General features: G+C 40.8%; 1 protein-coding gene across 2 annotated transcripts in view; it reads right to left on the bottom strand.

Moving 5' to 3' along the window:
- Positions 1 to 14,671, bottom strand: part of MEGF10 (multiple EGF-like-domains 10) — a 179,865-nt gene that overhangs the window by 141,798 nt on the left and 23,396 nt on the right. Inside the window, exon 1 of one of the 2 annotated variants that reach the window (XM_010846327.1) lies at positions 7,915 to 8,155. The exons of the other annotated variant lie outside the window; for it this stretch is intronic. The gene's annotated coding sequence lies outside the window, so the exon portion shown is untranslated. Of the gene's footprint in view, positions 1 to 7,914; positions 8,156 to 14,671 lie in introns of those variants that run through there. 2 annotated transcript variants of the gene reach the window in all.

Below are 14,671 nucleotides of genomic sequence, written 5' to 3'. Positions count from 1 at the left end.
AGCAACTTCACTTTCACTTTTCACTTTCATGCATTGGAAAAGGAAATGGCAACCCACTCCAGTGTTCTTGCCTGGAGAATCCCATGGATGGGGGAGCCTGGTGGGCTGCCGTCTACGGGGTCGCACAGAGTTGGACACGACTGAAACGACTTAGTAGTAGTAATAGTTACGCCCTATTGTTTTAGCCAGCCTCCCAGATGGCCATCAATGAATTCTGTCTTGTGTAAACTCTTCTTACAATGAACAGACTTATGTAACCAACTGGATATTATAAAACTGACAGTATAACTTCCACACTTAGGTCATCAAAGGCACGGCAGTTTCCATCTTGCTTCGTGGATCACCTCTGCAGGAAACCAGTTGCCATGTTAGTAGGACACTCAAGCATCAACTGAGGCCTCCTGCCAACAGCCATGTGAGTGGATCCTCCAGCCCCTGTCAACCTTCAGATGACTGCAGCCCTTGCTGACATACTGGTCACAACCTCATGAGACCCTGAGCCAGAACCACCAACCAAGCTTCTCTCAAACTCCTGACCCACATACACTACAAGATAATAAATGTTTGTTGTTTTAAGCCACTAAGTTTTGAGGTATTTTGTTACGCAGCAATAGATATCCAATATGCCTATATTTCAAATATGGCTAATATAGGAAGTATTTTGACATCCAAAACAGTTCTCAAAAATGCCACCATTAGTTGGCATCTTCACTATCAGTTGTCCATGGAAGAAGCCACCCACAATGCTTCTGAAATCTTTTCTCTGCATTAAAACTCCTGTCAAGAGCTCACCATTTTCTAGTTGCAGTTTAACTTACTGTGTCCCCAGAGGCATGACCTCACAAAGCCTGTGTTTTAAGGTACTGCTGCTGCTGAGTCACTTCAGTCATGTCTGACTCTGTGCGACCCCATAGATGGCAGCCCATGAGGCTCCCCTGTCCCTGGGATTCTCCAGGCAAGAACACTGGAGTGGGTACATCTGCCACTTTTCCACACAAAGCACTGTCCCAAATTATCCTGCTTTTTATTCTTAATCATTTAACATTAGACTATCCAGAGGAATTGACCTGTTTCACAATAACTTAGTTTATCAAGTGCTCTGGGCAATGTCATTCGTAAAATATTAAGTGAATGGATTTTGGAATCTTCCCTAGGTAATTTTTCATCTACAAATAAATTTTCCTTTATTTCTAGTTTTCTATAATTATCTTTGATTAGATGGCATATAAAATTTGTTACATTTTGTTAACACTTCATTTTAAAAAATTTCAAATGTACTTGAAAGCCACAAAAATATAACAGAGACTCACCAGTTGCTAACACTTTTCCACATTCACTTTATCACTATCTACCCACACACCAGACCACCTGACCTGCCTCTTGAGAAATTTTTATGCAGGTCAGGAAGCAACAGTTAGAACTGGACATGGAACAACACACTGGTTCCAAATAGGAAAAGAAGTACATCAAGGCTGTATATTGTCACCCTGCTTATTTAACTTCTGTGCAGAGTACATCAAGAGAAATGCTGGGCTGAAGGAAGCACAAGCTGGAATCAAGATTGCCGGGAGAAATATCAATAATCTCAGATATGCAGATGACACCACCCTTATGGCAGAAAGTGAAGAGGAACTAAAAAGCCTCTTGATGAAGGTGAAAGAGGAGAGAAAAAGTTGGCTTAAAACTCAACATTCAGAAAACGAAGATCGTGGCATCTGGTCCATCACTTCATGGGAAATAGATGGGAAAAGAGTGGAAACAGTGTCAGACTTTATTTTTGGGGGGCTCCAAAATCACTGCAGATGGTGACTGCAGCCATGAAATTAAAAGGTGCTTACTCCTTGGAAGAAAAGTTATGACCAACCTAGATAGCATATTCAAAAGCAGAGACATTACTTTGCCAACAAAGGTCCATCTAGTCAAGGCTATGGTTTTTCCTGTGGTTATGTATGGATGTGAGAGTTGAACAGTGAAGAAAGCTGAGCGCCAAAGAATTGATGCTTTTGAACTGTGGTGTTGGAGAAGACTCTTGAGAGTCCCCTGGACTGCAAGAAGACCCGACCAATCCATTCTGAAGGAGATCAGCCCTGGGATTTCTTTGGAAGGAATGATGCTAAAGCTGAAACTCCAGTACTTTGGCCACCTCATGCGAAGAGTTGACTCATTGGAAAAGACCCTGATGGTGGGAGGGATTGGGGGCAGGAGAAGGGGATGACAGAGGATGAGATGGCTGGATGGCATCACTGACTCGATGGACGTGAGTCTGAGTGAACTCCGGGAGTTGGTAATGGACAGGAAGGCCTGGCATGCTGCAATTCATGAGGTTGCAAAGAGTCAGACACAACTGAGCGACTGAACTGAACTGAACTGAACCCACACATACAAAGGCAATATATATAGATTTCATTAACCATTTGAAAGTAAATTGAGTAAACAGTATATATACTAATACTTCTAAATACTTCAATTTACATTTCCTAAGAATAAGAATGTTCACCCATATCATCCAATTGTCTAAGTGAAGAAATTTAACACTGATGCCATACTACCATCTAATATGTAGACCTATTTCAAATTTCACTATGTCCTAATAATGCAATTACTTTAACAATCTTTCACACAGACACTTTTCAAAGCCTTTGCTGAAGAACAAACATTGGTTGTCTCAATCAGCAAACAGTGGTGAAGGTGATGTCTGCCCTCAATGAGTTTACAACATAATGTGAGAGGTATATCATTGTTGTTCAGTTGCCAAGTCACGCCTGACCCTCTGCGATCCCACTGAGTTGGCTGTATCATAATAAGACAATGAAAACTGTGATTAGGGTCCAAATAAGTTAACAAAATAAGTATGGGAGTTTGGAAAGTATTTCTAGTTGGCGAGCAGGGATAAGAGGTGCCATATTGAGGACTGTGCTGGGTAGACGGCACAGAAGAGGTTGCACCAGAAGGAATTAGGAGGTGCAAAAGTAGAAAGCAGATTCCCAGAGGGGAGAGCCAATGGGCAAGTCTGTCTGGACCACAGAGTGGAAAAGCTTGTGAACGGAAGAGGAACTATAGAGACAGGCCAGGGATGGTACTGAATGTTATGGCTTAAGATTCACTCAAGATAAAATATCCAAACACAGCATGAGACCTCAGGCAGTCTAAGAATAAATGTGTGTAAGAAAAATGAACTAGAAAATAAAATTTGATCAGCCCAGAAAGAAAGGGAGACTTACTGCTTTTTGTTTTCTTTCAACCAACAACACTGATTAAAGAAGCTGAACATTTCAGGTTTGACCAATCCCTTGACACAATACAAAGAGGAAAAAAATCCAATGGAAACAGAATGAATAACAAAAGAAGCCAATCTCCTTTAAAAAGGAAAATTCAAATTAAAATAAAGGGTGGCGGTGGTTTAGTCGATAAGTCATGTCCGACTCTCTGGGGACTCCATGTACTGTAGCTCACCAGGTTCCTCTGTCCAAGGTATTTTCCAGGCAAGAATACTGGAGTGGGTTGCCATTTCCCTCTCAAGGGGATCTTCCCCACACAGGGATTGAACCTGGATCTCCTGCACTCCTGGAGAAGGGACAGGCTACCCACTCCAGTATCCTTGGGCTTCTCTAGTGGCTCAGCTGGTAAGGAATCCACCTGCAATGTGGGAGACCTGGGTTCAATCGCTGGGTTGGGAAGATCCCCTGGAGAAGGGAAAGGCTACACACTCCAGTATTCCAGCCTGGAGAATTCCATGGACTGTATAGATCATGGGGTTGCAAAAAGTTGGACATGACTGAGAGACTTTCACTTTCACTCCTGCACAGCAGGCAGATTCTTTACCAACTGAGCCACCTAGGACGGTAAGAGGAGAAATAGAGTTCTCTGATGTGCAGCTGGACACGTGAGTGTCAGCAGAACCTTAGGTCTTTTCTTGCACCCGGGGGTAGGAGAAAGAAAAAGATAATAGTATTTGCACAATCCCTCTCTCAGAAGGGTCCTTTTCAGTGGCCCATAGTAGGATAGATGATGGTCATTCTGGACCATCGCTGGCATGACAAAGGGACACTTACATGTCACCTGCTTGCCCAACTCTAGGTCATTGCGCTAATCCTCAGTTCCTGAGCTACTCAACCATTAGGCACATCTGAGCAATCCAAGACAAGCCTTCTTTTCCTCCAAGGTCATTTCTTAGAATAGAAAATACAGAGGAATGCAAACCCCGTAAGGAGAAGAGTTTCTATGGAATTAAGATGTTAGGCAGAGGATGAGATGATTGGATGGCATCACTGACTCAATGGACATGAGTCTGAGTAAGCTCTGGGGCTTGGTGATGAACAGGGAAGCCTGGTGTGCTGCAGTCCATGGGGCCACAAAGAATCAGACACAACTGAGCGACTGAACTGAACTGAAGATGTTAGAAAATTTCCCTGTCAATTGCATACATCTAGATTCTATTAGGAGAAGGCAATGGCAACCCACTCCAGTACCCTTGTCTGGAAAATCCCATGGACAGAGGAACCTGGTGGGCTGTAGTCCATGGGGCCGAGAAGAGTCAGACACAACTGAGAGACTTCACTTTCACTTTTCACTTTCATGCATTGGAGAAGGAAATGGCAATCCACTCCAGTGTTCTTGCCTGGAGAATCCCAGGGACAGGGGAGCGTGGAGGGCTGCCGTCTATGGGGTCACACAGAGTCAGACATGACTGACGCGACTTAGCAGCAGCAGCAGATTCTATTAAGGCAAACACACATAGAGTATTGCTCTACTTTTAATACTTCATAACGAGCTATATAATTGAAGTTCTTAACATTCATTTGGCTCCCCCAGATTTTCCAGGGCACTGTATATGTCCTGGGTCCACAGAGCTTTTGTGCTAAAAAAAAAAAAAAAAAATGGGACAGAAAGTTACAGTTTAAGTCTTTATGGAATCCAATCAAAATTCTTTCATTTTATGGATGGAATAATTGAAGCCCTAATGATGGATGACTCCACCATGATCACAGAGCTACTTTGTGAATGGTTCAAAACTATAAACCAGAACTCAGGTTTCTTAACTCCAGTCAAACTACCTCTCCATCAGGTATAATAGTCATAGTCTTTCTAAAATAATACTCTATCTGTGCACTGGAACCTCTTAAAATGCAAATTCATTCAAAGTTAGATTTCTAAGTGACTAAGCTATTTCCTGGTCAAAACTGAAAATGTGAATTTAGAAAGTATACAAGGTATTTCCATGTTTAGACTGCCCAGATGTTTCAAAAACTCCATGACAGCACAACTCCATGGCCATTCTTCCCTGGACTACTCAGTTCAGAACCGCTAATCCAGACCAGGATGTGGAGTGACCACAGACATCTCGAGCAGCAGGCATTGCCACAAAAAAAAGTCTGGACACATTTATCCTCGTGGTTTTAAACCCACATGGTGAAAAGCTTTGAAGCTTTCAGACAAAATGTGAGGAAACTGCTGAGGAAATGCAAGTGAGTGAGTGAAGTCTCTCAGTCGTGTCTGACTCTTTGCGACCCCATGGACTGCAGCCTACCAGGCTCCTCCATCCATGGGATTTTCCAGGCAAGAGTACTGGAGTGGGTTGCCATTTCCTTCTCCAGGGCATCTTCCCCAATCAAGGACTGAAACCGGGTCTCCCACATTGTAGGCAGACGCTTTACTGTCTGAGCCACCAGGAAGTGCAAGTAAGCAGAAGGTAATTACTCAAAGCTGTACTTGGCCAGGACGTTCAGGAGAAAACGCAGGGGCTGTCATCCCTCCCATCTCCACTTCCTCACCAACAGCATCTATATGCAAATCTGAGAAGCCACAACCCAAACCCCAACTTTATGGCTCTTAAAATAGGACTTTGTTTTAGTAGACAAAGTGACACATGCTGAAGCAGAAGCACCGCTTCCCGTGGTGTCTAGACAGATCTTTTATTCAAGAAGTGACCCTGTCTGACCCGGAATAATAGTTGGAAAACAATCTCATGTTGTTAGGAAAGTTAAGAGCCATTCTCCGTACTACTTCCTTCATTCACATTATCCATAACAATCCCTTCCGATTACCTGGCATCTCCTTATTTGTCTTTCTCTGCCATTTTCAGGGAAATTCAGAATCTGGATGCTACGGGGACTGAAAGGTATAGCAACTGACATTGTAATCTGGCCCAGAGTCAAACTTCAATCACTAATGAATTCACTCATTCTCACTTTGCTTTGCTTCCAGTTCAGAAATATTAGCCAGGAAAGGAGCTTTAATGCCAATGTGTCTTTCTTATAAACCTCCAGAATGTCTAAGATTCATCTACTTTTTGTGTGAAAATAGCTGTTAACAGGAAGTTGGTCCAATACTCTAATGTCATGGACAATGATGCCATGATCAAGTGAAATTCTGTGTACACCCAAGGTCACAAACCTACTTGATAAACAGCTTCTCAAGATCCTTGTACAACATTATGACTTGCTACACATAAAGATAATAAAGATGAAATTACTTTTGTTCCCCTGCAACTGATGCCAGTCTTAACAGAATAGAAACACACAAATTATAGGCTCCAGAGTTCCTATAAAAGTTTGTCACTAAAATACTGACAAAATGGCCAAGACTTTAATCAGGTAACTAGTGAATGCTTTTTTTCATTCCAAGGAGGAGGAGTTTACTCACAGTGGGTTATGCCCACCCAATCTGTGCATCGAGGGAGAGGAGTAGACACAGCCTCAAAAAAGCTTTGCTATTGGCTGAGGCAAAGGAGTTGATGAAAGATAAACGGACATTCCAAATCCTCAGCACAATGATGCCTTTTTGGTTCTTTGTGATATCCTTAGTACCTAGAACAGCACCTCACAGAGAGTAGGGCCAAAGAATGAATGAAGAACAAATGACTAAATGAATTCAAAGAATAATAAAGTACAGAGAAGAGTCAAGTATGTAGACTTAACTAAAGACTTTAAAAAGACTAGCTTGAAAAAAAAAGGTTTGGGTCTGGTAGGACTTCTCAAGCAAGATTTGGAACTGGAGAACTGAACAAATCAAAATCTTTTGAAAGCAAATATATTCCAAATCATGGGTTTTTCAAGAACTAATAATGTTTGTGTACTATGAGGCCATTGTGCATCTCTTATATAACTTTAACTTCCTTTTATTTTTAAAAAATTCTGGTGGAAGACTTGGTTACTTTGAAATAGGGCATAATTTTACAACTCTTATGGGTATTTAATTTTTCTCTCTCATTCTCAGCCAATTATGCTTGATCTTCTTATTGGAAATGTTTCTTGTGAATCTATTTTTCATTACTTTTTAGGGCTTAAGGCAATTTTCCAATGGCAAAATCATTGCGAGAGTTCTCATTTCTTATCTCAAGTATTTATAAGCTTTGTATATTCTAGGATGATTTTACAACTATCTTTTAACATAATCTTTGGCAATTTTATCGGCTTTCCAAAGTACTTTTAAAATTCATTTTCAGTCAGTAATGCCAATTGTATCTAACATCTTACAGAAAAACTCAACCAAATTTTTTGGCCAACTCAATACTTAGAATGGTCCCAGCACTTTAAATTCTTTATCACTTTTATATCTTAGCAAAAAACTATCAGGAATGAGGAAATGGCCAATATTTTTTGGCTCTTCCTGAGTCATTAAGTTTTTAAATTTTAATATTGATATCTGAAATAAAGAGTTGAGAGATATATGCCTCTATCATTTATTATTAACTTAGTTTCTCTCTTCATTCTAACTACAGCAACGAACAGTTCAATAATATTGGTCTTTTAGTTTGACCTTTTGTTGCAAAGATAAAGTAGGTTTTAAAGCCAAGCTTTTCAACTTATCTTTTTTTCCAATTAACCTCCAATTCGTCCTCCATGTTGTCACCAATTCTCTCAAAACACAAATCAGAACGTCAGAATTTCATACTTAAAGCTTTTGAGAACTCACCTTTGTGGTAAAGTCCAAACTGGCCTTCATTCACTCCACATGATCTGAGTGACCCGTCACCCAGCAAGTTCACACAGCTATTTATCACTTCTAAATATCACTTGAGCAATCCTTGCTACTTGAATTTCCCCGAATATTACATGTTCTCACTCCTCTCTCTTTCCCCATGTTATTCTCTTCTTGGAATGCCTGTAACTATCTGGTCAACTTAATTCTCACCAGTTCCTCAAGAATCAAAAGGTACTTCCTCTTAGAAGAGCTCCCAGGCCAATCTAAACATTCTTCTTCTTTGCCCTCATAACCCTGGGGCATCAGGGAATAGATGATGTGGACTTTGTCAGAGGGAAACCACACTATTTTATTGGCCATTTTCTTACTCATGTCTCCACTAGCTGGTGAATTCCCTGACAGGGAATTCATCTCTACATATTCATCTCTACATCATCTCTACATGTTCTTACCATATATGCAGGGCTCAATAATGTTTCTTAACCACTGATTGAATGAATTAATGACCCATAGGAAAAAATAAACCTCAGAATATGTACATCAGTTGTCCTGGATCTTGAAATATTTTTCCAAATATTAAAAAAAAATAAATGAAAGGTCTAAGTTTTATCCCATTTAATTGTTAAACTAGACTACTGCAAAAGGAAATCCTGGAGTTGAAATAAAATGATTGCAATACTAGTGAATATAAACACGGAAAACCAATGAAAGCTTTACTAGAAAAATACTTGCTCTAATTAGAGGAAAAAAAGTGTTGCTTCTATAGAGAGCTTATAGATATCTTTCAAGGACTTAATTAAAGTTAGTTATTCTGTGAATTCATTTAAAAGCTCAAGGCTTTCTTTTCATTGGCATTCCTTTATTCTCAGCATGTGGCCCTGCTCAAACATGGCTGCATTTGGTCATGATTGTTGTGGATCCATATTCATCTCAGCTGTGGGCAAAGGGAGGTGACCATGAGCATATATTTGGGAGTGGTAAAGAGAGAAATCAGGATGTGCTGAGATTCAGGCAATACAAGGAATGAAGGAAGGTACAGGAGTCGGGGACAGAGGAACAGTGGAATCAAACTCTCAATGAGCCTTGTGCTGTGCCTGCTGCTGCTAAGTCGCTTCAGTTGTGTCCAACTCTGTACAACCCAACAGACGGCAGCCCACCAGGCTCCCTGTCCCTGGGATTCTCCAGGCAAGAACACTGGAGTGGGTTGCCATTTCCTTCTCCAATGCATGAAAGTGAAAAGTGAAAGTGAAGTCTCTCAGTTGTGTCTGACTCTTCTCGACCCCATGGACTACAGCCCACCAGGTTCCTCTGTCCATGGGATTTTCCAGACAAGAGTACTGGAGTAGGGTGCCTAGAACTTGGGAAAAGTTGAGTCCCTATGGCTGAAGAGTACAATTCCTAGGGCCTTTCTGTGTGGGTTGGTAGAGAGACCCATCTTAGCAAACTTCACCAGAAAAACAATATCTGGAACACACCATAACAAACCCTCAGTAATTAGCAGATTATTACACCTATAATAACTGAAAAATCACCACACTTCAATGAGTTCATGAATTGAAATATAAAAAGTTTAGAAAAGAAAAAGGTTAATATAAAATATTTATTTTTCTCTTTCTGACTTACTTCACTGTATAATAAGCTCTATGTTCATCCTCCTCATTGGAATTGACTCATATGTGGTCTTTTTACAGCTGAGTAATATTCCATTGTATATATGTACCACAATTTCTTTATCCATTCATCTGTCGATGGACATCAAGGTTGCTTCCATGTCCTAGTTATTGTAAACAGCACTGCAATGAACGCTGGGGTACATGTCTTTTTCAATTATGGTTTCTTCACGGTATATACCTATTATATATGGAATCTAGAAAGATGGTACTGATAATCCTATATGCAAGGGCGCAATGGAGATGCAGACAGTGAACAGACTTGGTGATACAGTGGGGGAAGGAGAGTGTGGCATGAATTGAGAGAGTAACATGGAAATATATATATTTCCATATGTAAAATAGATAGCCGGTGGTAATTTGCTATATGACACAGGAAGCTCAAATCCAGTGCTCTGTGACAATCTAGAGGCATGGGATGGGGTGGGACATGGGAGAAAGGTTCAAGAGGGAGGGGACATACATATACCTATGGTTGATTCATGTTGATGTTTGGCAGAAACCAACACAATATTGTAAAGCAACTATCCTCCAATTAAAAATAAATAAAAAACCAATCAAACCTTAAAAAGGGGGAAAGCTTATATTATAAAGTAATTCAAAATATATACTTGAAATATATAAAGTAAAGATAGGGATCCATATACTTTTAGGCTTAATTTTGAGAACTCTCTAAGGTCTTCAATAGTGTCTGATGAAGGTCCTATTGTGACTACAAGCAACAGAACACTCCTAATGCACATGAGTGTTTGTTCATTACCCAAATAAGGAAAGAAAGTGAGAAGCACAGGTGGACATGAACGCACATCAAATATAATGTTAAGAATAAATAAATAAACTGTAACATTAACATCGATATAGACAGGTTTCATGGTGAATAATACCTCTACTTTCAAGCAGATTCTAATAACTCTTTAAGGGCAATTTGGACCAAAAAGGCTCAAGGTAACTGAACTAAAGCCATGTGTTCTGAACTCTGCAGGACTACAGGCTTTTCAACTTGTGACATTTTCTTTAATCTCTTTCCTTCCTCTGTTCTTGATTTTTTAAATGTTATTTCCCTTTTGCCTTTATTATAAATACCCTTCCTTGACTCTGTGTTTAATTTCAAAATCTCTAATAGCAGTATCTTCACTTTATCATAAATATTGAAACTACAGACAGCAGAAAGCGTTCAAGATTAAGTTGACCCTATCATACTGAACACATTAATTTCCTTCTTATGACAATATCCCTATAAACTATATTACTGTCATTTGTTCAAGGTTTTAAACTTTCTAATCATTTAATTTTAAAAGGAAAAATAAAATCTAAGGAATTTAAAGTATACATGAAGCCTATCTCAATTGAAGAATCTACGGAGGATGGAAATAGTTTCCTGCATGGATTATATTTTTCTTGCCCTGCTAATTTGAAAGGGTCTATGATTCATTTCTATGATTCCCTGCGGCGAACATGTACGCCTCCCTAATTGTTTGAAATTCAAACCATTACATAAGCTTCCTGTAAACTTATTTCTCTCTTTGCAATAATTTATTCTCTCATCCCACGTCTAATTAACAATGTTTCCAGGACATAAGCAAAAATATTCTTTACTCTTCTCACTAAAAACTGCATAGAAATCTCTGCTGGAACCAACTCTCCCCATCCTTCTTCTGGTACAGCAAGTTACCTTGGGCTGCTGGTCATCTTTTCACATAGCCAACCCCTTCTCCTCAACTAGCTACAAACTCCTGAAATGCAGAGCTCAAGTCACTGTCTTGTCTTTTATTCCACTCCTCTTTAATTTTTACTACTCTCCCCATCTGCCAGAATACAACAGAGGTTCAACAAACGGTTGTTAATTGAAATAGGTCAAAACTTGGGGCACACAGCATTCACACTAAATTAACTAGTGATCTGAGAGGCTGAAGGGCAGCCAGGGGATTGTATCCTGTGAGTCCCAGACAGTTGATATGAGTCTAGAGGCTTGAGGTGAGAGATTAATAAACTGAGAATGGGATCCATACCTGAGGAAAACAAACCCCTGAATAGTTTTGAGAAACCATCCCTGAAGTGATACGTTCCACCAGGAGGTGGCGCTTTAGCTCAGGACCACTCTTGGCCAAGTTTCCGCTTCGTTCAAAGGGTGACGCTATGAACCTGTAGAAACATTCACCCAGCGATGGAAATTATAGAAACATGAATTCTGTCATCCCAGATCTTGCTGTTAGGGGAAATATAAGAAAACAAATTAGGATCTCATTTAAAGAAAAGTTTTGCTTTTCCAGCAACTGTATAATCCTAGCTACAGTGTTTTGCTAGGAGGTCTCACTTTTTGATGCAAGGCATACATACAGATGGTTTCTAAAAATAGATTTAATGTGGTAAGGTCTGAGTTTGCACATGCCTACCTTTATATTTGGCAAAAATATTTTTGGCATCCATGGCAGAAAATCTCTAAATGGATAAAGGTGGTAAAATGTGATTAGTAAGTATTGGATGTCATTTGAGGAAACAAGGGGCTTCCCTGGTGGCTCAGACGGTGGCTCAGACGGTAAAGAATCACGTGAAATCCAGGAGACTCAGGTTCAGTCCTTGGGTCCAGAAGATCCCCTGGAGAAGGGAATGGCAACCCACTCCAGTATTCTTGCCTGGATAATTCTATGGACAGAGGAGCCTGGAAGGCTATAGTCTATGAAGTCACACAGAGTCAGACATGACTGAGTGACTAACACATTTTGAGTAAACAAATATGGACTGCCATTAACATTGGTATCCCTTTCCATAGATGTTTGTGTACAAATATTAAGTGCATACAAGTTGCTGGTTCAAGGCTAATCATAATCAGATGAGCAGGTCAAATTTATGCTTTATTAATACCAAGCTTGAAACTAAATTAAATCCTGACTTTGTGCTATGAATCATCTGCTTCACAGGGTTAGATTAAAAGAGCGGAATTTCAGAATATAGTCAACCAGAAATTCTCTTGGAAATACCCTGAAAAACTCAAAATTATGCATTAGGAGACACAGAAATGAACCAATAATTTTATAAAATAGGATCCAGGGCCTTTTCAAAATATTTAAACATCTCTAAGCTTATGGCCACCCTGGATTAGAAAGAAACAAAAAAATCATCTCCATGATATAAATGCTGTTTTCAAATCTACACTATCCAAGAGTCATGTAGAAACGTTTAAACAATGAGCGGTGTTTGGCTGTCTTTCCCAAGAGCACCAATAGACCCAGCTCTAAATAACTCAGGAAGTGCTCCAGAGAAAGTTTCAAGCCACATTTTCTTACTATTGAGGACACTTTTTCTACCTGTCCCTAGTTACAGATTCATTTTCTCTAATAATGTGCCAGACTCATGTTCATCATTAAAAAAGAAGGAAAAATAACATTAACGAAGACATTTGCTTTATAAACTGCCACAAAGACAGACTTTTTCAGATGTAATTATTTTCCAAGATAATTTATCTTATTAAAATATGGTAATTTACCATGGTTTCAGGTTATTTGAAACCTTTCTGGGATTGAAAGCTGAAGTTAATTTCTTGCTATAAACAGCATAATTTGAACTGAAGATATTCAGGGAGCATTTTATATTCACACAAGCACATAAAAGCTAAAACTGTTTATTCATATCCAAGGTACTTTAAGGAATCTGATGGTACCCCAGGAATCTGCATACGCTTCAGTACTGGAGTGCAAAGGGCAGATCAGAAAGGATAGAACTATCCTCCCAAAACTGATCCAACCTGTGCTGGCTGCGTCCTCGGCTGATAAGGACTTAGGAAGAAAGCCCTTGCAAAGATGTCATTTTTGACGACATCAGGATGCCCAAATCAAAAATCAGTGGGATTGGAGGCTTAATGAGGCACTTTGTTATTCCCTGCAATAAAAAATAGAGACGGAGTTCTTCAGGCTTAATTACCACATCTGTTATTAGGCACTTTACCGTGATTGACTGGAGTGTATGTCGGACACGGTGCCAAAAAAGCCTCCCCATGAAAGCAGCTCCTCGCTCGCTGCCTGAATGGCAGCAGCCTCTGTTACAACCAGGATTTCCACGGCCAACAGTCACAGCCTGGTGTGCACAAGCCCCTGTGCCAGCTGAAGGCACTTTTCCCTGGTGCCAGTTAAACTGGAAGCACGGCCTGGGCTGCTTGCTCTGACTTCTTTTTTTCTCTCTCTCCTGTGGACTCCATTTCTATCATGCTCACCTAGGGCCCATGATTGGAGAAGGCGATGGCACCCCACTCCAGTACTCTTGCCTGGAAAATCCCATGGATGGAGGAGCCTGGTAGGCTGCAGTCCATGGGGTCGCTAAGAGTCGGACACGACGGAGCGACTTCACTTGCACTTTTCACTTTCATGCATTGGAGAAGGAAATGGCAACCCACTCCAGTGTTCTTGCCTGGAGAATCCCAGGGACGTGGAAGCCTGGTGGGCTGCCGTCTATGGGGTCACACAGAGTCGGACACGACTGAAGCAACTTAGCAGCAGCATCAGCAGCAAGGCCCATGATAAACAACAGGCCCAGTGGAGAGAGGACAGAGCAGGGCAAGACCAGGAGGGCCCAGCTCTGGCTCTGTTGTGGTCCTACCTGCAGGCACTCACATTAGGAGCTCTGATGGGATCCTACCAATGAAGTGCATTTACTAGTTACCGAGCTAATCAGTACTCTTGCCTGGAAAATCCCATGGACGGAGAAGCCTGATGGGCTGCACTCCATGGGGTCGAGAAGAGTCAGGCACGACTGAGCGACTTCACTTTCACTTTTCACTTGAAGGAAATGGCAACCCTCTCCAGTATTCTTGCCTGGAGAATCCCAGGGACAGAGGAGCCTAGTGGGCTGCTGTCTATAGGGTCGCACAGAGTCGGACACAACTGAAGCGACTTAGCAGCAGCAGCAGCAGAGCTAGTCATGACTTGAAAACATGAATCTAATCTGCAAAAACAGGATGCTGTCTTCTCAGGACCCCTAGATCCTTGGATGCCTTGTGCCCTACGAACCAACCACCAAATTGAATTTTAGGAACTTATCATCTCATTCTGTAATCTTTGCGAGCCCATGGATTGCAGCCACTCCCC

Source organism: Bison bison, unplaced genomic scaffold, assembly GCF_000754665.1.
Source record: "Bison bison bison isolate TAMUID 2011002044 unplaced genomic scaffold, Bison_UMD1.0 scf7180017864235, whole genome shotgun sequence".
NCBI lineage: Eukaryota > Metazoa > Chordata > Mammalia > Artiodactyla > Bovidae > Bison > Bison bison.
The sequence above is the reverse complement of the archived record's forward strand: the minus strand, read 5'-3'. Positions and strand labels throughout refer to the sequence as shown.